General features: G+C 44.3%; 1 protein-coding gene across 8 annotated transcripts in view; it reads left to right on the top strand.

Moving 5' to 3' along the window:
- The window catches only part of TCF20 (transcription factor 20), a 90,342-nt gene that overhangs the window by 19,742 nt on the left and 45,567 nt on the right, over positions 1–25,033 (top strand). The window lies entirely within an intron of this gene.

The following is a 25,033-nucleotide window of genomic DNA, read 5'->3' as shown; positions in this document are numbered from 1 at the left end:
GCCATATCTGTGATTTCATTAGCAAATTTAATAGGTGATACAAGTTCCTAAGAAAAGAGCAGACTAGTGTGTTTTTCTCTGCTTTAGTTCATTCTAAGTTAAATCATTTGGGAACAGGAAAATGGAAAGTTTTGTCTTTTTCCATCTAGAAATGAATAAAAGACAGGTTCCCTAAGCCACTATTTTCTCTCATTGACCCAATTCAGCTTACTAATGTTTTATTAAAATATATACCTAATAGTATTTTATTTTCTTATAAGAATAAGATTTGACTCTGCTAAATTAAAAATTTGAAAAAAATCCCACTACTCTTAACAATATCCCTGTTCAAGAGTTAAAATGGTCATATAAAAGTAGTTCCTTTTGTTGAAATAGTTATACATGGAAATCGTTATATATGTTAAAGAAAAAATTTCAAGAATATTAGCATAGTGTTCTAGTTTAAACAACTTATAGAACTTTTTTTATTGAAATGTATCCTTTTATTATAAAATTAGGGTGCTCTCGTATAAAATTCGAACAATATAGTGGTGTATAATCTTACTTTCCAGAGATAACTACTGTTTACAATTTAGTGTATATAATTCCGTACTTTAAAATTTTTAAAATATTTTTTATGCTTTATTTTCTAGAGCAGTTTTAGATTCACAGCAAAATTGAAAGGTATAGAGATTTCCCCGTGTGCCCTCTGCCCCCACCCACACACAGCCTTCCCTGGTATCCACATCTCCCAGCGGAGTGGTACGTTTATTACAGCTGATGAACCTACATTGACACATCATCACGGAGTCCATAGTTTACATTACAGTTTACTCCTTATGATGAACATTCTGTGGTTTTGGAGAAATTTATAATGACATATATCCACCATTATAATATACAGAGTAGTTTTATTGTCCTAAAAATCTTGCGCTCCCCTGTTTACACCCCCACCCCAAATCTTGGCAACCACTGGTCTTTTTCACAGTGTCTACAGTTTGCCTTTTCCAGAATGTCAGGTAGTTGGAATCACATAGTATAGCATTTTCAGGTTGGCTTCTTTCACTTAGTGATATGCATTTAAGTTTTTTCCATGTCTTTTCATGGCTTGATAGCTCATTTCTTTTTAGCACTGAATAATAGAACTATCTTTTTATGTGTCGATGAAGTTGGTTCTTTATTTTTTTGGTTCTTTTGATTTTTTTGAAGGTGGTTCTTAATACTATTTTATAAACCAGTCCTAGGTTTCTTTTTGCAGGTGGTTTATCTCACAAAGTATTTTGAACAGCTTATGCTAAATTATCTAGTGTTTTGTTTTGTTTTTTTAAATATAGGAGCAAAATAATTTCACTGCTCTAATGGCTAACATTTATAGATCCTCTAACAAGTGCCAGGCACAGTATTTATATTCATTATTTAATTCTCAAGAACAGCCCTATGTAAGGTCGGTACTTTATCTATAAAATAGGGCTAAAGAAACAGATTCAAGAGAGATTAAGTAATTTGCAAGAGGGGTTAAGTAATCTATCACTCAGCTGTGAAGAAATAGAACCAGGGCTGGAACCCAGCTCTGTGTAGCTCTGAAACCTGTTTCCCCCTTATGATGTAAAAGGCACACATTGTGGTGACAGAAAGAAATCTAACTATGGGAGGTGAACAACACAGCGCAAATATATATATGCCTATTAAAGTGTACAGCTGATACTTACTGGATTTCGTTAACCAATGTCACCATCAAATAAATTAATAAGTAAATAAGTAAGTAAATAAATAAATAAATGACACACTTTGTGAGAATACACACTGCAAAGCTATTTCCTTCCCTACCCACTGACCTTTTTGTCTTTTTCTGTTCCTTCCACTCCAGTGTAGACACCATGGATAGAAACTGCCTTTTCCACCTTTGCATAGCTGTTGCCTAGAGCAGTACATGTCACACAAGAGGAGCGCACGTATTTGTTGTAAAGAATATGTATCACAGGTTATGTCAGGCCATAAGACTTGCTTTCAATCACTTTTGGAGGATGGACTATTACATTAATTTCCTTTATAGTTAGTGACTTAAGTGAGGTACTTGAGGAGGAGGGTGTTGAGGAGCCAGAGGCTAGGAGACAAGGCCGTTGAGGTGTAGAGACTGGAGGTAGTTCCTACTGGCCAGGTGGGAGACCTGCCTGCGCTGCTGTCAGAGCCTCTTGATAATAACTTTTCTTCCCCAGTGCCTGGCGCAGTCTCTTCCCGACTGCTGCCAGAACATCTGTGATACAGCTCTTGTCATCTTCCCTCTCACTTGTGTGCTCAGACGTAGACGCCTTGCCTTGTGGTCCAGGCAGTAGGACCCTGCCCTGCCTTTCCGGTCCCATCTCCCAGTTTCCCTCCACCTGTCCTCTGTGGCAGCTGCTGTGTCCCCATGTCCATGCATGTGTCCATGCCCTCTTTCCCCAGTCTTCATCTGTTGAGGTCTCTGTCTTTCTTGGCCTTTCACAAAGGCTCCTTCCGTGAAACCTAACATTTCCTTAACTGAGTGGTTTTTTTTTCATGGTATTTTATAATCGTGTGTATTTAATCTCCGCTTTTTATTAAACCCTCTGAGCATCGTCCTGCCCTCCTTCCCCAGTCCTCTCTGAGGGAAGGATTGTGGTGTCAACACCTCTTATAGTCTCTGCAGTGCATCGAATATGTGAGCAGACCGAATAGTTTTTGAAGTAGAGAACAAAGGTAGACAAAAGATAGAATTAATCGTGTTTCATTTTGGCACAGGGGAGACTTGTCTTCAGCCAAGGGTCGCGTGGTGATCAGGAACCTTTTGGAAGAGAAGCCAGGGGCTGTGGGGTGCGGATATAGGTAGAGGATGAAGTATAGGGGGTCTAGTACATCAGAGTAGATGACAAGCCAGGTGAGGTCAGGACAAGGTGAGGAGCAGCGGTGGTTTTTCAGAGTTCAGAGGTGAGTCCCAGTACTTGTCCTCAGAGTGTTTGGCAGTGCAGTGAGGGAAACAGATCAGTGATAATACATTATAATAATTTGGCCACAGAGAAGGGAAGGTGCTAGAAAATAGCACCTTCCCTTCTCTGCGGCCAAATTAGGAAAGCGATAGTGAAAGCCACTGTTCTAAGTGGTCCTGAGCAGGTGGGCAAAGGTTCGCATTACACATCAGGAGGCAGTCTTAGGGTCAAGACGTCTGTTGTCCTGTCCCCTTAAATGAGCATTGCAGAAGGTATCACAAAGGTAGTTTACAACGCCAATCATGAAAGGTTAGCTTTTCATGATTGAGCTCAGATCTTAAGGGACAAGTAGGTCAGTGTTAAAAGAAACAATTGTGAATTTAGTGTTCGAAACCCATACAGCAGCCTGTTCCTCAGTACTTTGCGTGTTTGCCGAGCTGGAGACTGAGAGTCATGGGAGTGAGTCAGCCTTAAGGGAGATGAGTAAAGGTGGGGACCAGGGTTGGACATTACTCACTCTCGGGTGTCATGGGTTCTCTTAGACTAAGATACCTCTTTTGAGTTTTGCTTTTTTTTCCACTGATGTGAGATTTGCATAGTATAACATTTACCATTTTTAATATATTATCGACTATAATATCCATGCTGTACATTAAATCTCCAGAACTTATTTTATCTTACAACTGAATTTTGTTTGTACCCTTTGATAAAAATTACCCATTTTGATGTGAACAGTTTAACAGTTCAGTGACATTTAGTACAGTCACAACATTGTACACCCACAACCTCTGTCTAGTCAAAACATTTTCATCACCCCCAAAGAAATCCCATACCACCAGCCAATGCCAGCATGCTTTCTTTCTATGGATTCACCTATTTGGGTTATTTCGTATAAATGGAAACATACAGTACGTGACCTTTTGTGCCTGGTTCTTTCACATGTTTTTGAGGTTCATCCGTGTTGCAGCCTGTATCAGTACTGCATTCCTTTTTATGACTGAGTAATATTCCATTGTGTGTATATGCCACAATTTGTTCATCCATTATCACTTGATGGACATTTCGGTTGTTTCCACCTTTGGGTTATTTTGAATAGTGCTGCTCTGAATGTTCATGTACATGTATTTGTTTACCTTTGTTTCAGTTCTTAATAAGTTAATAAAGGATCAGTATAGTTCAGTTTTAACACATGTACCGCACTGAAATGTTTCCCTATAAACATCTCACCTTAGTGTGGTATGTTTGCTGCAACCTCATTACTAACTAAACTCCATAGTTCGTATTTGGGTTCATTCTTTTTTGTACATTCTGTGGGTTTTAATAAGTACATAATGTCATGTATCCACAGACCAGCTTCGCTGCCCCAGAAGTTCTCCGTGCTCCACCTATTCATCCCTTCCTCTGCCCCCTTGGACCCTTGGCACCCGCTTACCTTTTTACTGTCTCTGTAGTTCACCTTTTCCAGAATGCTGTATAGTTGGAATCATATAGTTATGTAACCTTTTCAAACTAGCTTCTTTCACTCAGCAGTATACATTGACATTTCCTCTATGTCTTTACGTGGTTCGATAGCTCATTGTACCACAGTTTGTTTATCCACTTACCTGTTGAAGGACATTTCTGTTGCTTATAATTTTTGGCAGTTATGAACAAAGCTGCTATAAACATTAGTTTGTAAGTTTGTCTGTTTGCATAAATTTCAGTTCTTTTGGTTAAATACTTAAGAGCATGGCTGCTGGATCATACAATAAGACTATTTTAGCTTTGTAAGAAATTGCCAAACTATCTTTCAAAATGGCTGTCCATTACCATCTCTCTTTTTTTTAATCATGGTAAAAAAAAAAAAAAAGTATCTAACAGTTACCATTTTAACCATTTTTAAGTATACATTTCACCAGCAAAGATTATTTGCAGTGTTGTGAAACCGTCACCACTGTTTGTTTCCAAAACTTTGTCATCACCCCAAACAGAAACTAGGGTCTAGTTAAGCAGTAAGTGCCCTTCCCTCCCCAGCTGCAGGCCCCAGTACCTTTCATTTACTTTCTGTCTTCTGAATTTGCCTCTTCTGGATATTTCGTATAAGTATAATGATACAGTATTTGTCCTTTTGTGTCTGGCATATTTCACTTAGCTTAATGTTTTCAAGGTCCATCCATGCAACACATCACAACTTCATTCCTTTTTATGGTCAGATAATATTCCATGGTATGTGCAGACCACATTTTGTTTTTCGCTCATCTGTCGATGGACACTTGGGTTGCTCCCACCTTTCGGGTATTATGAATGGTGCTGCAGGGAACACTGGCATACAGGCGTCTATCTCTGTTTTCAGTTCTTTGGAGTACATACCTGGAGTGGCATTTTGGGTCACATGGTAACTCTATGTTAATGTTTTGAGGAACTGCTGAACCGGCTTCCGAAGTGGTTGCATTATTTTACATTCCCACCAGCACTGTGTGTGAGTTCCAGTTTCATATCCTGGCCAACACTTATAATTTTCCATTTTTCGATTATAGCCATCCAAGCCGGTGTTGAGGTGGTATCTCATTGCGGTTTTGTGAATTTCCCTAATAATGTTGAGCATCTTTTCATATGCCTGCTGGCCATTCGTATATCTTCTTTGGAGAAGTATGTATTCAAGTCCTTTGCTTATTTTTAATTTGATTGTTGTCTTTTTATTGTTGAGTTGTAAGAGTTCTCTATATATTTTGGATACTAGAGCCTTATCAGATATGTGATTTACATTGGCAATTTGGAATTCTTTTTTGCTAGTATCATTTGACAAAGTTAGTTCAGACACATTGGTTCAGATATGAATAAGCCTGGATGTAGGTTTGAACAGTAACGGAATCTCAAAAATAGAAGAAATTTTGAGTGATTCTGAAATTTGTTTGATGCCTATATTTTTATTTAGTTATTGTATTTTTTCCCTGATCTCTTTGAAGCCTATATAGCTCATTAGACCCATGAGACCAGGAGAAACCAAGCTTCGAGAGTCGTCAGTCCCAGCATGCATAAAATATTGTAAGCCACTTTATTTCTAAGACAGAGACATTCAGAGTTATGTATTGAATCACGTCTCTGTGTTTTAGTCTGAAGGTCATATTCCAAACACAGAATCACAGAAGCGCTCCCCAGTCATGGGCGGCCTGTCCTGAAACTTCAGTGGCGCCGTGCTTCAGAAAGGGTCCGTTTTATTTCATGAGCACATTGATGTGTGCAGGGTTTTATGTGTTAATGCTTACCTTTCAGCCAGTTCCTCTCCCACTGGAGTCCTGCGAGGGGGGTGTGCTGTGTTACAGAAGCTCGCGGGAAGGGCCGCAGCAGACGCCGTTCCCTGTGTGTCACCTCCTCGGATGAGAGGGTTCGTTTAGTAGTCTGAGCTGAATGAAGGGAGATCCTTGGGCTTTTGACCAGATTGGTCTGCGTATAACGTGAGGATTCCACGTGTTACGTTTCCTTCCTCCTCAGTAGCTCCTGGTGGAACTCTCCTTTCCTGTGCCTGGTCTTCCAGGAGCCGGCTTCTCCGTGCTGGCTCAAGTAGGAATTTATCATTTTAAAAATGGTAAGTTTAGATTTATCATTTTAAAAAATCCTTTATTAGCTAGTGTTGGGGGCAATACAGATAAAGTAGTTTTTGAGTTCTCATGCCACGGACTTCCGGTTTAGAGTGTGAGGTGCGCTCAGCGCGGTGGGAGGAGCGGAAAGAGCTTCTAGGCCCGACCATCGGGTGACATTGCAGCGTCCTTACTGTCCTCCTGCGAGTCCCTTTTGGTTTTACAGCTTTTAAGTTTAACCCGCTTTCCTTTTAAATACCTCTCTCTGGCATTTTCTTCCTGCCTTTTTCTTTTCTTTTATTCTCCTTTTTTCTCTTCTCTTCTCTTCTCTTTTTTCTTTTCTTTCTTTTTTGGTAGGTAGGCGGAGTGTTAGGTTGTGACGAATTAGCGTCTCTCTCCTAAGCGCTTGGCTTTGAGCTCCTCACATGCGGGAGGCGGTACAGTCTTTGTACTCCCCGTGTCTGGCCCCCTGCAGGACCACACTAGGTGTTTGTTTAGTTAGCTGTGGCTGTACGTTCTGAACAAGTCGTGCCAGTTTTGGAAGACATTCTAGGGTAATAGAGATCACTGATTTTGTATTCTCCAGGCTTCTTGAGTCTGGCTTGACATCTTTTAACTGTTCTCAAGGATTTCTAGCAATTCTTTTCACACATTGCTTTGCCTCCATTTTTTCTTCGTTCTGAGATTCCAGTTACACAGCTATGTTAGACCTTCTCATTCTGTCCTTTTTGTCACTTAATCCTTTCTCCTGTAATTTTTATCTTTTTCTATTTTTCATTCTGGATAGTTTCTTTGACCTGTCTTCTATTTAACCAGTTTTCTCTTTGAGTGATTTGCATTTAATTGAAATAAACTAAACCCAGTGAATGGGTTTATTGTATTTTTCAGTTTGGGTTCTTTTCAGATCTGCTGTGTTGCTTTTTATGGATTTAGGTTCCCTGCTAAATTTTTCAAGCTTGGCTTTTATCTCCTTAAACAATAAATATAGGTGTTTTATAATCTCTCAGTTCTATTATCTGTATTCCTTTGGGTCTTTGACTATTTATGATGGTTCTTACTCATGGTGTTTGTCTATTCATATATTTGTATACAGGAAATGGTATTTGAAACATTACAGAAATAATTAGAGGCCTTGGATGTCTTTTTCCAAGGGGGGGTTTCGTTTGCTTTTTCCAAGTGCCTGAGGGCACTAGCAGACCAGGATCACTTTACTCTCAAGTTGAGAGTTTGATGTTTTTGAACTAACCAGGTGATTTGAAGCCAAGTCCATGGGAAGGCTGATTTACTTCCAGTTCACTCTTACTTCTGGAAAGCAGCCATTTGGGGCCCCAATTCCACCGCTCTCGTTGGGGGCAGGTTACCAGGTGTCTCCTGTGTAGGGCCCTGGAAGGGCCAGACACACACGGGGCCTCTTGACCATCTCTGGCAGATCAGCAGTTGCCCCCAGGTCTCACCTCTTTGGATTGTCCCTCTTTCCAAAGTATTAACTTGGTAATTCTTCACTATGCTGGTAGCTTTTTGTTACTTTTAAAAAGATGTATGTATATTTCATCTCCCCCTTTTTTTCAGGGGGGGGGGTCAAATTATTTAGTCCAGCAAATGAGGACTTATTTTTATGGGTTCATGGTATTCTAACATTCATCTCAAAACGAGTGACCATAAAGTGAGAGACACTACACTATTGTCTTGCTTACATCTAACTGTGACAATGGGTATAAGATGGCACAGCTGGTCAGGTAAGCCAAGCAGCGTCGGCTGGACGCTTCTCCAAGGATCAGTATCTAGATCATGGTCTCCGAACCCAGCTACCCGATTTGAATCCCAGCTCTGCCACTTATTAGCAGTGCGACCTTCAGCAAAAAACTGTTTTGTGCTTCTTGTCTAAAAACATGCAAATAGTAATTGTACTTACCTGTGATTGTGCTGATTAAATTAGTTAATAACTAAAGCTTTTAGAATGCTTCCTGACTCACAGAAACCACTACATAAATTTTAGCCATTATTATAACCATTTTCTGCTATTTCCAGGAAATTTGGAAATAGGTTTTCAGAAAATGTTTATGTCCCTTTGGCTTTTCTTTTCAAAATTCGAAGTTGCAAATGGCGATGTCTTCTCATCAGCCACCTGTCTTCTGTGGCCTTATTTCAGGATGAGTGAAGTCAGGGTTTACTGATTTCATGCCAGTTGGTCAGGGGAGGAAGAGACCCTGCACTCCAGAGACTGCCTGCCTTCGAGTGGGTCTCCGGCAGTGGGGAGAGTTGCTGTGGCTCTTGCCTACGGAATAACAATGTGCTCCATTGGCATTTGGATCGTAAACTAGGACTGATGAGGCTTAACCCTGCTGTGATTTTTATGAATGGACTGTAGATCCCAGGGTGTGGGAGCTTTCTGAGTTAGAGAATGACACAGATATGAGGTGTCGCAGAATGGCCGTTAGCCACAGTACTTATTTTGTTTTGGGGGGTTCGTTTTATTGTCTTTCATTTGATTGATTGATGGCTAAGCCTTCTTCCAGTTTTTGTCCTTGTTTCTTTTGACCGTTTTGTCATTGGTTCAGACTTTTACTTGAGAAAGAGAGAAGGAAGTAGGAGTACTTCCTTCTCTCTTTCTCAAGTAAAAGTCTGAACCAATGACAAATCATTTTAATTTATATGGTACTTAGTTTACAGATTTATTGTGGAACATGCTTGTGAGGCAGCAAGGTTGGGTTAACTCCTTTTCTCACATGAGAAAAGTAAGACTTGTGGGTTCAAGTAACTTGCGAGTCGCAAGATAAGTGGCAAAACTAGTAAGTGTTTAAACATAGGTTTCCTGACTCTCTAAGAATAGTATGTTTTCCAATGCATCACCTAGGAGAATCCATTGAAAGTTTAATAGGAGGAGCAATTGCACCTTGCCAAAATAAAGTTGCGTTTTTGCTTCTTTTGCTTGCTAAAATAAAATTCTTTTTCCAGGTGACATTTTTAAACATGTTTTTCTTGGTCTCTTTCCTTAAGGCATTTAGTCCGACTCCAGGTAGGAAGGCGGTGCTTGCCGGTCCCGCTGGCCCCGAGGGAGAGGCGGCCGTGTGCGGCCTCGTGCCCCGTCTCCTGCTCTTCTCCCTGGTGCTCTAGACCGGAGGAAGAGTTATGGTTATCGCTTCTCAGAGCTCTGGGCAGAGGTAGCAGACAGTTGTCAGGAGTAGTTTCTTTTTATGTCTTAGTGCCCCGTGGGTGTGTACTCGGCACCCTCTTTGTGGTTATGGCTTGCCCCTTTTTTCCCCCTTTTTGAAATGAAATGAGAACCTAGAATACAGCCTAGAGCTTAGGCCATTCACAAAGATCTTATGCTGCTGAAATGATCTGCCTTTGTATTTCTTTAAAATCTGCCAAACCCAAAGTAATTTTTAAGATTCTTCTTAGAGCCTTAGCAGTGAGTCTTTCTCTTGAGTTCTGAAGTTTATAATGTATTCGAAACAGTCTTTTGAGCTATTTGTAGAAGGTGGGTTTTGTTGTTTTTTTTTTTTTTATGTTTTGTCTTGCTTTCCTTTTTGTTTTTAAGTGGGAAGCTCAGTAATCTTTAGAAGGAGCTTATTAGCTTATAGATGCATTTAACAAAAACTAACCTTTCTCAGTATTCTGGAGCCGTAGTGAGTTTGAAGCAGCAGAGCACGTTGCAGTGTGTCAGCTCACCCCTGTTCCTCCCCCGGTGCTCTGTGACAGGAATTAATCATCCGGGCCACGTTCCTCCCGTGCCTGCGTCCCTGGCCACACGTGGAGGACCCATAAACTGTAAAAAGGCCCATTGGCTTTTATCCAGAGTGGACTGTCCCCGTAGAACGCAGTTCTGCCTTTTCCTTCATTTGACAGCTTGACCTATGGTGTTGGCACCTCTAGTAAAATCAAGTCTTAATGCTTTGGTTGACTGCATTTCTCACCGCTTTGCCCAAGGAGGCCAAGGACATGTTCAAATCTGTGTGTCCCACCCTGCATCACCTTTCTCAGACTGCTGGGGTCATGCTTCTGTTTACGATGTGATATTTGTTTGGACTCCACGTCTCTTCATACATCCAGATGTGGTCAGTTAGTGTTAAAGGAGCTTTTTGCATGTGACACATGTCTGACTCACTGGCTCATGTGTCTCCATGGTAATGTACATATATCTTAATGTTTTTACATTTCTGGGTGCGAAACTTAAAAAGTGCTTTCTTCCAAAAGTCAGGGCCTTTGAGAAAGGTAGCTAATTTTCAAAATTCTTTAAAAATCTTTTAAAAAACCTTTTATTTCATTTCACATTTTTTACATTTTAAAGTAATAAGTTAAGTATTTTGTTCCTCAGAAGTGGTGATCTATTGTGTTCAGCTACTTCAAGGTAGAGGTGCAGATCCACCTGCCTCTCCTTAGACCTCAGTGAGAGGTGGGGTTCACAGCAGGGAGCAAGGGGCTATAGAGACCTATTCTTGCGATTAACTTCCCTTGCAGACGAAAACTTTGGATCTCCATCTGTTGCCTGTTCAGTGAAGAGGCCAGATGTGAGCTGGGCCTCACGGAAGTATGACCGAGATTTGGGAAGTGTTTTGGGAAGGGACAAAGCGCAAGTCGGGGTAGGGGTACAGGTAGAGAGTACATGGCCGGGACGAGTGGTGGGTTTGGGTTGACCAGTAGTGTGCAGCATGGTGGGAAAGGAGGTTGCCGGGGCCCTGGCCAGACCCCCTGCGCGCCCTCCTCCTTGCGGCCCTGGCCACGCTGTGTCGTGGTTGTCTGTCTGCTCTTGCAGCATGTAAGCCTTTCCAGGGCACAACGGTGTCTTCGTCATCCCTGTATCGCCAGGCCTGGTAAAGGATATTTGCTATTTATGGAAATTACAGACTTGATAGCCACCGTCCCCTCAAACTCAGGGTCTAAAATAAAATCTCCTTCCTCTCTTCCCCCTCCCCCTTTCATTGGGCTCTCAGCTACCAGGCCTGAAACAGGTCACCCTCACCTGTGTGCCCACAGCACTGCGTACTTCTCTCTTCATCCCATCATCATTTGTGTACACTCGTTTGGGGTCATAGTGCATGACCCTCATCAGCACATCGGGTGTCCAGCATGTCACGCTCACTCAGTCCTGGAGACCCCGCATGGCCTTTCCTTCTTCTGCACTAGCTCACGCTTTCCTTCACTCTCCTTTTCTGGCTTGTCCTCTTTCCCAGCCTCTAAATGTTGGAGTGGTTTAGGGGTCAACCCTACACGTGTTTCCAAGGTCAGTGGCTTTAAAACCTCTTTTCAACCAAACCGAATCCCAGCCTGGTGCACATACAACACTCACGTGTGCACACAGACACAACCGAAACGGAGTTCCACAAAACAGTTCTTACGCTCCATCTTACTCTGAGCCATGGACTCTGTTATTTTCCATTCTGTTCTTTCATTTTTTTTTTTTTTTGAAGTGCTGTTCTTGACCCACTAAATTGATTTCGCAACCTTCCGTTTGAAAACCCGCTCTGAGTGATCTCATCCCCTCCTTTGGCTTCACACACTCACTCTGTGCTGACGACCTTCCCATTTGTACCTCCATCCCCACCTTTCCCCTGAGATGCAGACATGCCGGCCATCTGCCTGACATCCCCACTTGGATGTCTACTAGGGGTCTCAGAGTTAACGTGTCCAGCAAAGCACTCCTGGTCCTTCAGCCTCTCCTCTCCGCAAGTGGTGCCGGGTTCACAGTTGCTCAGTAAGGGACAGTGCTGGAGCACACGCTCCCCGGGCCGTGGCCTGTGCTCAGACCTGCTGCTACCTGAGCTTTGAGGCCTTGGGCAGTCACTAAACCTCTCCGTACCTCACTGTCTTCCTTTAGCGAAGTGCGCGGGGTTGCCCGCCGTACCTTTTCCATGGGACCACTGTGAAGACTGAACGAGTTTTTACCTGTGGAGGACAGAGCGGTGGCCGGTGCTCACCTGGTGTTGGCTGCTGCTGTTTGTCGTCATCATTGTGTCCCTCACATCCACTTCTGATCAATTAGCAGTTTCCGTTGGCTCTAACTTCAAGATATGCCCTCTGTGACTGCATTTCACCACGTCTCAACACCACGCTCACCTGCGCAGCCGACATCCCTTACCCAGAGAACCAGAATGGCCTCTGAACTAACTCCCTGCTTCTGCCTTCGCCCCTCCCAAAGTCTATTTCCACAAAACAGCCAGAGTGGCCATTTGAGAATCGAAACCAAAGTGTGTCACTTTCTAGCTCAAAACCCTCCAAAGCCTTCTAATAAAATTCAAATTCTCACGTGACTTACCAGGCCCTCGATCTTGGTACTTCTCATACTGTGTCGTGCATGCGACTCGCTGGTAAGCTTGTCAGCATGCAGACCCCGCGTGTCCAGCAAGCACCCAGAGGCCCCGTGAGAGTGGGGCCTGCGTGCTCAGGGCCCCTTTCTCTGGCTGCGTCTCCCTCTGTTCTCCCTGTACCTGGTTTTGCCACGTGAGCCACTTTGTTTTTCCTCTCACCAAGCTCGTCCCTGCCCCTGTCCTTTGCACAGGTCTTTGCACGGTCTGTGCTCATCCCATTGGAGTCTGTCACACGTCACCTCCTCAAGGAAGGTTGACCTTGACTGTCCTGCTTAAATCCCACCCTTCCGTTATTCCCCTCTCTCTGTCCCCTTAGCCCCCTTATTTCTCACCAGACATTTCTTAGTTCCTGGCATGTATTTATTTAATTGTTGTCTGTTCGAATGCTATTTTCGTGGAGTGTCAGGACTTTGTGAGCCTTGTTTGTAGCTATAGCCCCAGAACCTAGAAGCCATTCTAGGAATGTAGTATTTGTTCACATGAATACAAATGTCTTCATGCTAGACGTGCACTTCTTGAAATTAGAGACCTTCCTTATTCCTTCGTTTTGCTTTTTAGGTATTTAGCCTGAACCCTCTCACCCCGGCCCTCTCCCGCCCCCCACCCCCCACACACACTCGCATAGCTTTAGTTGTCAGCGATCGTTAGCTGTTGTTTGTCAAACTCTTCTGCTGGGGGCTTTTCATGACCTTATTTAATTTTTCTTTAAAAAAAAAAATTAATGTAAGTAACACATGACTATAGTCCTCCCCTAGTTAACGTTTTGGTATGTATGCTGTGCAGCCATTTTCTAGACTTACTCATTGTAATTTATCAGATGGAGCTCGCTCCTAGATCAGAAGATGTCTTGGCAGAAGAGTCCAATGTACCATTCGCCCTATGAAGGGCTAACTCCAGGGACGTTTTTGTTCTGAAGTTGAGAAAACTGAGGCTTGAAGAAGTAATTTGCTCAAGATCTCACTAGCAGTAAACTGCAAAACCCAGTTCAGAATCTGATTGTCTCAGGGTTCAGAGTCCCTGCATGCCCTTCCCGCTGCTCCGTGCTGCCGGGAGCTGTGGGGACAGAGGCAGGAGTGACTGGAAGGGGTCTCCCAAAAAAGATACTTGCAGCAGGTCTTCACCGAAGAGTCTGGCTAATCAGTGGTGCAAGTGGCCAGGGTGCTGGCACTCGAGACACAGGTGTCAGCTTGGGCAGAGACCTGGAGGTCCGAAGCATATTTGGGCCGTGGAGAGATTCTCTGTGTCTGGAGTAGGAGGTGTGAAACGAGGTGAGGAGGGGAGAGACGAAGATGTCAGGAGCTGAGGGATCTGGAATTCTGTGCCCTAAACTGATGTTTTTTCAGACTGGTTAAATGGGGAACTAGAATTTTGTTTATTTGCAAAATATGTCAAACATGTGGAAAAGCACAGAGACTAAGCACTTGCGCCCCCAGATTTAGCAGATGTCGCAGTTGGAGCCCCCCGACTCCCTCCCTGCCGCCGCTCAGAGCCATGCGCCCAAGCTGAGCTTTTCGCGCAGTCGGCCCTCCCTCATCTGCGGTTTTCTTTCTTTTTTTTTTTGGTTTCTGTTACCTGTGGTCAACCAGTCCAAAAATATTAAATGGAAAGTTCCAGAAGTAAACAATTGCGAAGTTTTAAGTGGCTTGCCATTCTGAGTGGCGCGACGATCTCTTGCGCCGTCCTGAGCCGTCCCACCTGGGACACGAGTCGTCCCTCTGTCCGTTGTCTCCACACTGTATACGCTGCTTGCCTTTGGGTCGCTTCGAAGGAATCGCTTGGTTGTCAGACCAGCTGTCAACAGTAGCACAGTCCCTAGGTTCAGGTCTCCCTGCTTTACTTAATAATGGTGGCAAAGCACCAGAGCGGTGGTGCCGGCACTCCAGGTGTGCTGACGAGGAGCTGTAAAGGGCTTCCTAGAAGTGGAAAGGTGAGTACCGTACAATAAGATGTTTCGAGAGAGACCACATTCACGTAGCTTATGACAGTATGTTGTTATAATTGTTCTTATTGTTAGCCGTTAATCTCTTACTGCGCCTAATTTATAAATTAAACCATCATACGTAGCATGTATAGGAGAAAACACAGCATATATAGGGTTTGGTACTACCTGTGGTTTCGGACATCCACGGGGGTCTTGGAATCCATCCCCTGTGGAGAAGGGGATGGATTTATCTGTTTGTACACACAGAGCTAGAGAGCTATTTTGGAAAAATTCCATTGTTAATTTATTTAAGGTAGAAAAAGAAGAAAACGTTTGGTCCTATAAAATCTCAAATGACCCCCAGGCAGGTTTGACATGGCCCCATTAGGCTGACAGCACATTCTGGCTTTCTGGCACAGTAAAGTATTATAGGCTTCCACTTGTACAGTTGCCCACCCTTTGGAAAACTAACCATTTTCTCAGGAAGCTTGGGTTCCATTTAGTGAGGAATGGCATTTTGAAACTCAAAACTGAATGTCCGCTTGGTTCCCTAGTATTATTAGTGTTTTCTTCTAAAACTACCATGCCTGCTTTTGTGTGTGTGTGTGTGTATGGTTAGTTTTTAAATTCACCTGGAGTTTATTTTTATAGATATCGTGAGATGAGGCCTAACACAATTATTTTTCTCCCAGAAAGGTAGAAAAAAGTTATGATATGTAGTAAAGTAAATATTTCCTGACTTTTTTTTATAGTTTCTTATATTATCTTAACTAGCTTTGCACATTTTCCGTAGATGACCATCAGAATTTATTTATGAAAACAAAATGGGAGGGAGCTCTGCAGAGGCAGTGGTGGGTCCCCGTGGCCGAAGGGGTAAAGGGCGCAGATGCGAAGGGGTGTGGATGAGGCGGCAGAATTTGGGAGATTGTTACATTGAGCAGAGGAAGTAAGATGGTTCAGCGAGTTTGTAAGTGCAGATCGAGGATAAGGGGTGCCAGGTTTCTTCCTGTGTGCATAGGGAATTACAAACATGCAATGAGGGAAAGGTAGTCGAGTTTTAATCAAGGCGAATGCAGTTCTTTAACATATACACTGTAGATACAGAAGCCGTTACAGGTGTGGGTGTTCATACACATACGTGACTTTCTGGCTGCAAACGACATCCCAGTAGCAGTGAACAGTCCTAGCACCCAGATCTTTGTTTCCAAATACTGTCCTCCTCTGAAAGAAATCTGGTGTCCTTGGAGAAATAGCTGGTTCCAGGGTTTGGTCTGGGAAAGTACACAACATGAGCCTGAAATATCTTGTACTAGGAAGTAAGGGAATGCTGAAAGAGTGGGACGTGTCAGAGGACATGAGAGCCAGTTCGAAGAGGTTTCCACTGGCCAAATCCGGGGCAGTTTGAGCATCATATGAATGAATAAACGGATGAGGATGGCAGGCTCTACCTGCTAATGACGAATAGAGTCACCATTTGCCAGCCATGCACGTGGGTGTCATCAATATGCGAATGTTAGACAAAGAACGAGATACTGGGGTAATCTCAGGATCTTTCCCACAAGATACCAGTTAGTAGAGTGGCAACTACCATGGAGAAACCTGGCAGAGATGGGCTTGACCAGGCGGATGTACTTAACATCACCAGAGGAGGGACAGCTCGTCATCTGTCCCTCCTGACCTGGCACACTGAAAGGAGCACAGCAAGCACCGAGGCCGAGTCGCGACATGCAGGTTGAGAGCCATCTTGCAGAATAAAAGGGCTGTGCCGTCAGGGGCATGGAAGACAGGATGACACTGAAGTCTGTTCCAGATTGACAAGACACTAGTGACATACGACAGTTTGTTTTCCTGGTTGGGTTTCTGGACCAGAAAGGAAAAAGAAACATCGTCGGGACAGTTTACCATGTTTGGATGGAGTCTGTGGTTAGATCGGTGGTGTGGCCTGAGTGTTGACTTCCTAATCTGCAGAGCTGTGTGCTCACTGTAGAGGAGAGTCCTTGGTTTGGGAAATATACACTGGAGCCTTTGGGGTGATGGAGCTTCAGGTCTTTGGCCTGCTTTCTAGAGGTCAGGGAAAAGCTCACGGGTGTGTGCATGTGTATGCGCGTGGCACATATGGGTAATGAGTGCGTGTAAGTAATAGGGCAAAGGATGTGAAACACCAGTTGGGGAATCGTGTTGGAGGGGTACGTAAGCACTGCGCTATTCTTGTATTTCTCTCTGTACATTTGAGATTATTCCAGAATCACTTTTTTAATGCCCTATTGAGGTTTCGACTGGAACTGTTCTATAAACTGATCTGTGGAGACTTGACCTCTTTATGATGCTGGGTCTTTTCATCTAGATATGTTATATGTTCTTCTGGTTTGTTTTTGTTTTGAGCTCTCCTTTTGAGTCCTTTGGTAAAGTTTCTAATTTTTATCATGTAGCTTTTGCCCAATTCTACTCTGGATTAGTCCTCTGATATCTTTTTAATTTCGTTGCTATTATGAAATGAAACACTTTTAGCCTGTAAGTGGCAACACTAATTGCTTTCTGTGATTTTGTCTGTGAAGGTTTAGAAATTATGTACTCATGAAACCTTTAAAGAGAAGAAAATTCAATAACCTCTTAAAAGCTCAGGCTCAACAGTTAGTTAAACCCTGCAGGGAGCCCCAGCTAGCCCCAGAGATAGCCCCCTGGCCCCCATCTTTCTACTGCCCCTTTCCAGGAACCGTTGGCCATCCTGTTAGACAGGTAGCCAGTGAGTGGGGAGGGGCCTAGGCTCCTTAAGCCTGGCCAGGAGCAGATTGGTGGCAGTTCCCTGTAGTTCCAGAGCCATGCGATTAATAGGGTGCCCCAGCCTCGTGGCTGCTGGAGATTATGTCTAAAAATAGGCCTGCCCACTGTCGGGTGGAATGCGGCTGTTTTTAGACCTGATTCTGAAAAATCACGCAGAGGCAGTGTTTTTTGTGCGCACACTCACTTGGGCACCTTGGCGCGTGTGTGGCGTTGGCGCCAGGTTTCCTGGAGCAGAGATTCTGCCTGGCAAGTGCCTCTCGCTCCCACCTGTCTCTGTATTGTCCCGTGCCTGCCTTTCTTCCCCTTAGGCTGGGAGCCAAGTGCTTTGCAGTCAGTAGGAGCAGGTAGAATGAAGATAAGAGATAGTATAAGGAGTATTTTTTTTTGAAGGAAGTTAATCAGATTTTAGAGTGGTTGTTTTCTACACAAGCATTAATGCAAGTCGAAATGAAAAGGAAGAAAATACATCCACAATCTACCACCCTGAAAAGTTAAAAAGTTTTAATTTTTCCATACTGTTTTGTTTGGCTTGGACTAAATGAATGCCTAATTTCTGGACCATTGTAACTGTAGTACAGCTATGAGGTTATATGGTACTTTGCATTAGCTGAATGTACATAATACGCATTTCCCGTGGTGCTAGAATCTTCATAGTTATTTTTAATGAGTATGTATGTACTATTTTGTTGAGCAGACATACCATAATTTGCTTAATCATCTTCAGATAATAAAGAATCAGGTTCTTGCCAGCCTTTTCTTATAGATATCACTGGAGTGAATATGTTGGTTCTTTGATTTTTGTTTGGTTGTTTGTTTTGAGATTTGCCTAGGATAAAAATCTAGTAAATGGAAATGCTAGGTCAAAACATACTAATATTTTTACAGTCATGTGCTGTAAAAATTTGGTCGACAGTGAACCACATGTACAGCGGTGATCCCGTAAGATAATGGAGCTGAATTTCCTGTAAGAAATGAAAGGATATGTGCTTCAGGAGGAATTTTCTTTTCTCTGATAAGAGCAATACCTGTGGCTTGGGAGTAGATTCCCTCTCATCACAGCCTCAGTTTTGAGATGAGTCAGACACCGACCTGTTTCACCCTCCAATGCTGCATATCCAGAGGGCATCACAGCCCAATAAACGTGAACCATTTTTGTTTTTTATAGTGTACTTTTCCTGTACCTTTTCTATATTTAGATGTCTTTAGATACACAGAATTTCATACAGTAACATGCCAAGGAGCAAAGGCTAAACCCGTACAGCCTAGGTGTGCAGTAGGCTGTACCATCCAGGTTTGCATAGGTGCACACTGGGTGTTCCCACGACAACAGATCACCTAAGGATGCATTTTTCAGAATGTATCCCCATCATTAATTGATGCACTACTGTATTACCAAATTGCTTTTCAAAGATCTGTTATAATTTATGCTGCTTTTGTTATTGTTTGTACCAGCTTCACCCTAATCTCACCAGGTGAGATAGCATCTCTTAATTTGGGGGGAAAATTTAATAGCTATAAATTTGTGCCCTTTTTTTTTTTTTTTAAGGTAGATATTTTTTCTAGCTTGCATGACTAATACAAATTTTGACCCTCAGAAAGCAAAGTTTTTAGATCTGTAGCATTCTGGTGGGTTTCTTTTCCTCTAGACAACTGACTTGCAAATTCTGACTCAGCTGATTCCTTCCTCAAGCTGCTTTTTGGGCTCCCAAGCCAGGGGACAAATCTGTACCATCAACACATCAACTTATTCTAAAGGCCTAGTTGTACTGAAACACCTACCGATCACTGAGAAAGGTCTAGACTCTGCCCATCTGCAAACAGGACATAGACTTTGAAATACCAGATCAAGTCACTGGGCAAATCTTTGTGCCTGGTCTACTTAGGAAGAGCCCATGTTTGCACATCTAAAGCAGAGAACATAGGTGTATCCAGGTACAAGCAGTCAGCACACTTCTAGCAGATTTCAAGATGCCTTTTTAAAATGCTTCCCTAGTTTTGTGAGAATCTTGCTGCTAGTTCAGGGAAGCCTTCTGCCAGAAGTACAGGCTGGGTTCCCGAATGGGCTTTCCATGTCCCACCTCGCTGTTTACGATGACTGTTTTGCTTGTTTAGCATTTCTGGGCCTCACTTTACAAAAAAGAGCACTCATACATCTTAGAGTATGTGAAGATTAAATACATTATTTATGTGAAGCGCCCGGGACAGTGTATGGCTTGTGTTAGACATGCAGTAAATAGGTGATAGCTGCAGACATTACAGATCTGACACAGGTATTTGTCAGGGTTTTTAAAAACCTGGATTTGGATGCTCCTTGCTCAGTTTGTAATGCAATGAAAAAGAACATGGGCTTTAGAACCAAAAAAAAAAAACTTGAGTCATAGAATATCAGCTCTAATTTAGCCTAGAAGAGTGACTTTTGGCAAATTATACAATTTATCTGCTATTTTCCCTCCTCATCCATAAGTCGAAATATATGTGAAAGCACATGGTGCCTGACACATAGAATAAGTGGTAGTTATTATTACACCCGTAGCACATACCTTAGATACTGATTAAAGGCAAATGCATTTCACTAATTTTGTTCTTACTAAGGGGAGGAAAGCCAGCAAAGTCTCTGCTTTAGGGAAGACTTTGTGGCGATGATCACATTTCAGGAGCTCTTAAGATTCTAAAAGCCATATGACCTGACATAGTAGGAAGGAATTTACGGAGCTGTAGGGATGCTTCAGAGAAAGCCTCAAGGTGAGAATGGGGTGATGTCACAAAGGAGACAGGTTTGCTTGAGAGGATGGAGATGAGCAAAAATTGTGTTGGAAAGATGCCAGAGGGCTTCCAGGCACGAGGGGGGCGGGGAGGGCAAGCTGTCAAAATGGCAGGTGAAGAAAAGCTTTTCCAGGTGATTAGTGGTGGGGAAGAAAGCTTTCGGAGAAGCCGTTCTAGTCCGAGAGAGATGAAAATGGCAGTGACAGGGCAGGTAAAGAGCGCATACCGGAAATGGAGAAGCAGCAGGATTAGATAATATCTTAAAGGCAAAGTGTTCAAGGAAGAGTTTGGTTTATCCTAAACCTTCTAGCCTAGGGTCTCGAGAGGATTGTGGTTTTTCTTGAGGATGATAAGTTGAGTCAGTTGAGGAAAGACCAACATTTTTTGTCATTGAACATGAGTTAATGACTGCTTAAGAATAAATATATTTTGTCATCTTTATAGAAATGATTCCAGCCACAAGTGACATTGCTCAGAGTCTGTATGTGCAGAAGTGACTATTCTGTTTCCCGATTGCCGCCCAAAGAGGGCTGGGGGCCTTGTCTTCTGTCCCTGCACAGTCCCTAAAACATCACCATGTGGTTAATAAGTCCTGCAGACCCCGCCCCGCCCTGTCCCTGCTGGCTGCTCTGTTTTTGGTATCCCCTCCCAATTTTGAACCCTGGACATTTCTTACTTTCTCGCAGTTTAGCCGTGCATTTCGTCCGACATTTTTTGGTGTTTCGTTGAGAAAGAATTTCTAATCCCTCTGTCGTGCCATATTGAACAAAATAGAATCTCTCACTCCCCAAGTGATAATATCCTACTCTGAAATCCTAAGAACGAGAGAAGAACTATCTTAGGGTCCTGGGCGATGCGAGGGGTGTTTAATTGTGTCCTTCAGCGTTCATTCAGGAAAAGGGGAGCTTCCCGTCGCACGTATGACGAATGTTCAGAGAGGACTGAGGGGCTTGCTCAGCCACTGGCAGGTCAGGAGGCCGCTCCTGATGGTCTCAGACGGAAGCACCACAGTGAGTGGCTCTCACGAGCTCGCGGGGAAGCGTGCGAACCGGTGTGTGCCGCAGCTGCTCCGGGAGTATCAGCCTCTCCTTTTCTCTGCCTTCGAAATCTTATGCTTCCCTTTGCCAGTCTTAACCCAGATCCATGCTAGAGAGGGATTCTGGAAAGGTAGCTTCTGGCCCCTGATATGCAGAGGAGAACTTAGAAAGAGGATGATCATGACGGCACATCATGTGCAGAGCTGGGACAAACCGTGAGCAGGGTTTGGAGACACCAATGAAGTAATGGAGTCTCATGGCCTGACAATAGCAAGAGTTGTGACTATGCCTGGGCCTGAGACGCAAGAAGAGGAAGCAGTTCTTGGAGCCTAGAGAAGTGGCTTTTTAGGTTGCCCCACTGGAGATCAGCCATTCAGCCAGCCTCCGTGGCTGTGGGGTGTGAGCTGGGAGAGTAAATTCCTCCCTCTCACTCTCCTGCCTCATTTCCAGCCAAACTGGCCGGAAGCCAGAGAGGCAGTGGGGACTCCTGACTGCCTCTGCGGTGCCGCCTCCCAGGGCGTAGGGTAGGAAGGAGATGGGCAAGGACTGAGACTGGAGGACTGGAGGGCAAACAATAAGCCACCCGACAAGGGCCATAACTGAAAGCATGTATGTCGTTAATGGCTTGAGAATCGAAGCATTTTTTTCAAGGCAAAAAAGGAGAAAAAACAGAAAACCGATGGTCAAACCTGAAATGAAAGAGGAAGCAGGTACTTGAAAACATCTCTCGAGGACACTGTCTTGACAGTGTGTAGAACTTCGTGGAGAAGAGAATGGAATGGGGAGTTGATGACGTTGGACATGTGAAGGAAGGACAAAGAAAGCCAGTGCTGGTTTTCTGTAAGACGACAGTTGTTGGCCGCAAGCAGGAAGCAGTGGCTGTAGTGAGGCCAGTGTGTGGACCGGGCCATCGAACATACGTGCCAAGTTCTGGACCTCCCTCCCTAGCGCATCTCCTCGGGCTTTCGGAAACCATTCAGAAAGTTGGGAAAATGCAAGAAAACCAGGAAAGGGAAAGTAAGGGCAAGGGAGAGTTGCAGGGGGGAGGTGTGTTGGTAAACCGCTTTTTCAGAGTATGCATACAAATTCCTGATGGGTGACTTACTTCCTTTGGAGTGTCAAATTTTCTGTACTACATCTGTGTTCATTCAGACAAAGAAATTCAGGCATTTGTCGTTATTTACAGTGCTTTAAAATTGACTACACTGATACTCTGCTTTTTTAAATGATGGGATAGTATTGGATTGATATTTTAGTAAATTATTTTACATGCTAATGCTAAAATTGCAGTTACTCTGGGTTTTTAATTGCTGTTGTAGTTTTCCTAATTGCTGTACTTGGGACTCCTAAAATAGATGGACTTGCACCCACTTCTGGTGCTCGGGTACTTCTTGTAGACTAAGAACGTTTAGCTTGACTGGTGCCCTGCAGGGTGTATTTGGCTGTGAATTTTTATTTTTTTTCATCTAGTTCATAAACCAGAACTATAGCAACAAGGGGGAGGGCTGGGAACAGCCCTGGGAAGGAATTATACCCAGTTCGGGTTCCTCTCTGGAGGTCCGGTTTGCTCAGGATCCAGGCAGCCCGAGGCGGGTCATGCTGCTGTGCAGTCGGCGGTCCTCGGCTCCTGGGGGCTCCTGTTTAGAGACAGTGTGGAGCAAGTGGCAACACTGTACACTCGGATTTTTCAGAAGCTTGGTTTTATTTATGGAAGGATTAATTAAACAACATGTATTTATTTATGGAGCAAGTCTCCCTCTAGGAAGCTTTTCATTAAACTGCCAGGTTTGGCCTTTTTGTTAGATTTAGCCCGTCAGCTTTTTATCACGTAGAGGCCACTGGCTCCGAGGGCGAGGGCAGAGGCACACCACAGATGGAGAGTACCTGTGCGGACGGAGTCATTGTCGACAGTCCTGCAAGTGCTGGGGGAAGACGTGTGAGAGGGAGGCAGGGAAGGGCATACTTAACAGTGTCGTCGATGGCCACCCACTTTTAGGGTCAGCCTCTGACAGGACAAGTGGCAGCTGTCACCGACCACGTCATAGACCCTCTAGGTCATGTAGTGTGAGAACGGGGCCTGAGGGGCGGGCTGCTCCTTGGGGCCTTGTGAAGTCCGCTTCGGGTTCCTTTCCTGTGCGGTGAGGACGTCGGGGTTGTGAGCGTTAAGTGATCTGCAGTAGCTGTCACCTGTGGCAGCAGAGCCATGGGAACACAGAAAACAGCAGTCTTGCAGAGGCATTTTGAAGAGGATGGGAAGCAGTTTCCTTTAGATTCTGAGGTTGTATGTTTCAAGATTACCTCGGGTAATGTGATTATGTAATCAAACTTAATTTCAAAGTAGTAGACCGTTGTGTAGCTGTCTCAGACTTAAGATACTCCGGGAGGAAGTGGGTCAAGCTCCCGGGTTTGGCATTGCTAACCAGCTTCAGCTGTGATCCGTGTCGACTTTCCGAGTCCCCTCGTGGTTCTCGTCTGGACTCAACTTGGTTTTTTCTCCGTGGAACTGGACCTGAGGAATTTGACAGGCAGAGTCTTGAGCATCCTCCAGCTCCGCTTTTAGACCAGTCGCGTCGTTTTCTCTTCCTGCAGTCTCTCGTCTCACCGCCACACCTCCACCTCTGCGTATACTGTAAAGTTCTAGCCTAGTTCTCTGCGGCCTAGTTCTCGTGCCATTAACTGGTTCATAGAATGCCTGCCGCGTGCGACAGTACTACAGCAAGACTCAAAGTCTCTGCCCTTTAGGAAGTTTGCATATTAGTGGGGTGAGAGATAATACGCAAGTAGCGTGTAGGTGTCTTCTGGGAATAAGTACTGAGGAGGAAGGAAGGTGGGGGACAGAGATCAGGAAAGCCCCAGATGAGGATGTAAAGTTAGCTGTTTTTAATAGGATGGCCAGGGAAGGCCATCCCGGTCAGGTGACATTTGCCCAGAGACTGGAAGGAAGTAAGAGGGGCAAGCCATGTGGCTGTGGAGGAAGAGCATTGCAGGCAAGAACAAAGTTCCTGTGTGGCAGTGCCAGCAGCCACCCCAGGAGCCAGGTAGCAGCAGGACTAGAGCAGGGAGTGGTGGGCAGGAGGTCAGAGAGGTAATGGGGTGGGGCGGGGCCTCCCAGACCCGCTTCACTTGGAATGAGAAGGGGAAGCACTGTTGAGTTGGAGATGAGGAAGCCAACTTAACCTTTTAAACAGCGGTCCCCAGCCTTTTCGGCAGCAGGGACCGCTGCTCCTACGAGTCTACTTCCTGACGATCTGAGGCGGAGCTGAGGCGGGGATGCTAGCGCTGGGGAGCGGCTGCAAACGTGGCTGATGCTTTGCCTGGCCGCCTGTCGCTCACCACTGCTGTGCGGCCCAGTTCCTGAGAGGCCACGGACTGGTGCCAGCCCACAACCCGAGGCTATGGACCCCTGTGTTAAAGGGATCACTGACTTTCCTGTCAATAACTCCATTTTCTACTCCTTCTGAGAGTGGACTGAGAAACTACCTTCATAAGCCATTGAAGAAAAACTTTGCCGTAACTTAACCTTAGCCCATTTTTGGCTGACTGCAGCAGTGAGGAATCCCTGCAGTCACCAGGAATCCCTGGGGTCACCAGTCATCACAGGTAGTTGGTAGTCAGAGTCAACTTCCATTTGGATATAAGGGGCTGACTTCTGTTCTCAGGCCAGTCCGTTCCTCAGAGTCTGGGAGCAGGGCAGCCAGTGGAGTGACTGCCTCAGCACTGTTTGAGACTCTTAGTTCAGTGACCA

This window comes from Rousettus aegyptiacus, unplaced genomic scaffold, assembly GCF_014176215.1.
Source record: "Rousettus aegyptiacus isolate mRouAeg1 unplaced genomic scaffold, mRouAeg1.p scaffold_m13_p_2, whole genome shotgun sequence".
NCBI lineage: Eukaryota > Metazoa > Chordata > Mammalia > Chiroptera > Pteropodidae > Rousettus > Rousettus aegyptiacus.
Note: the sequence above shows the minus strand (reverse complement) of the source record. Positions and strands in the feature narration are given on the sequence as shown.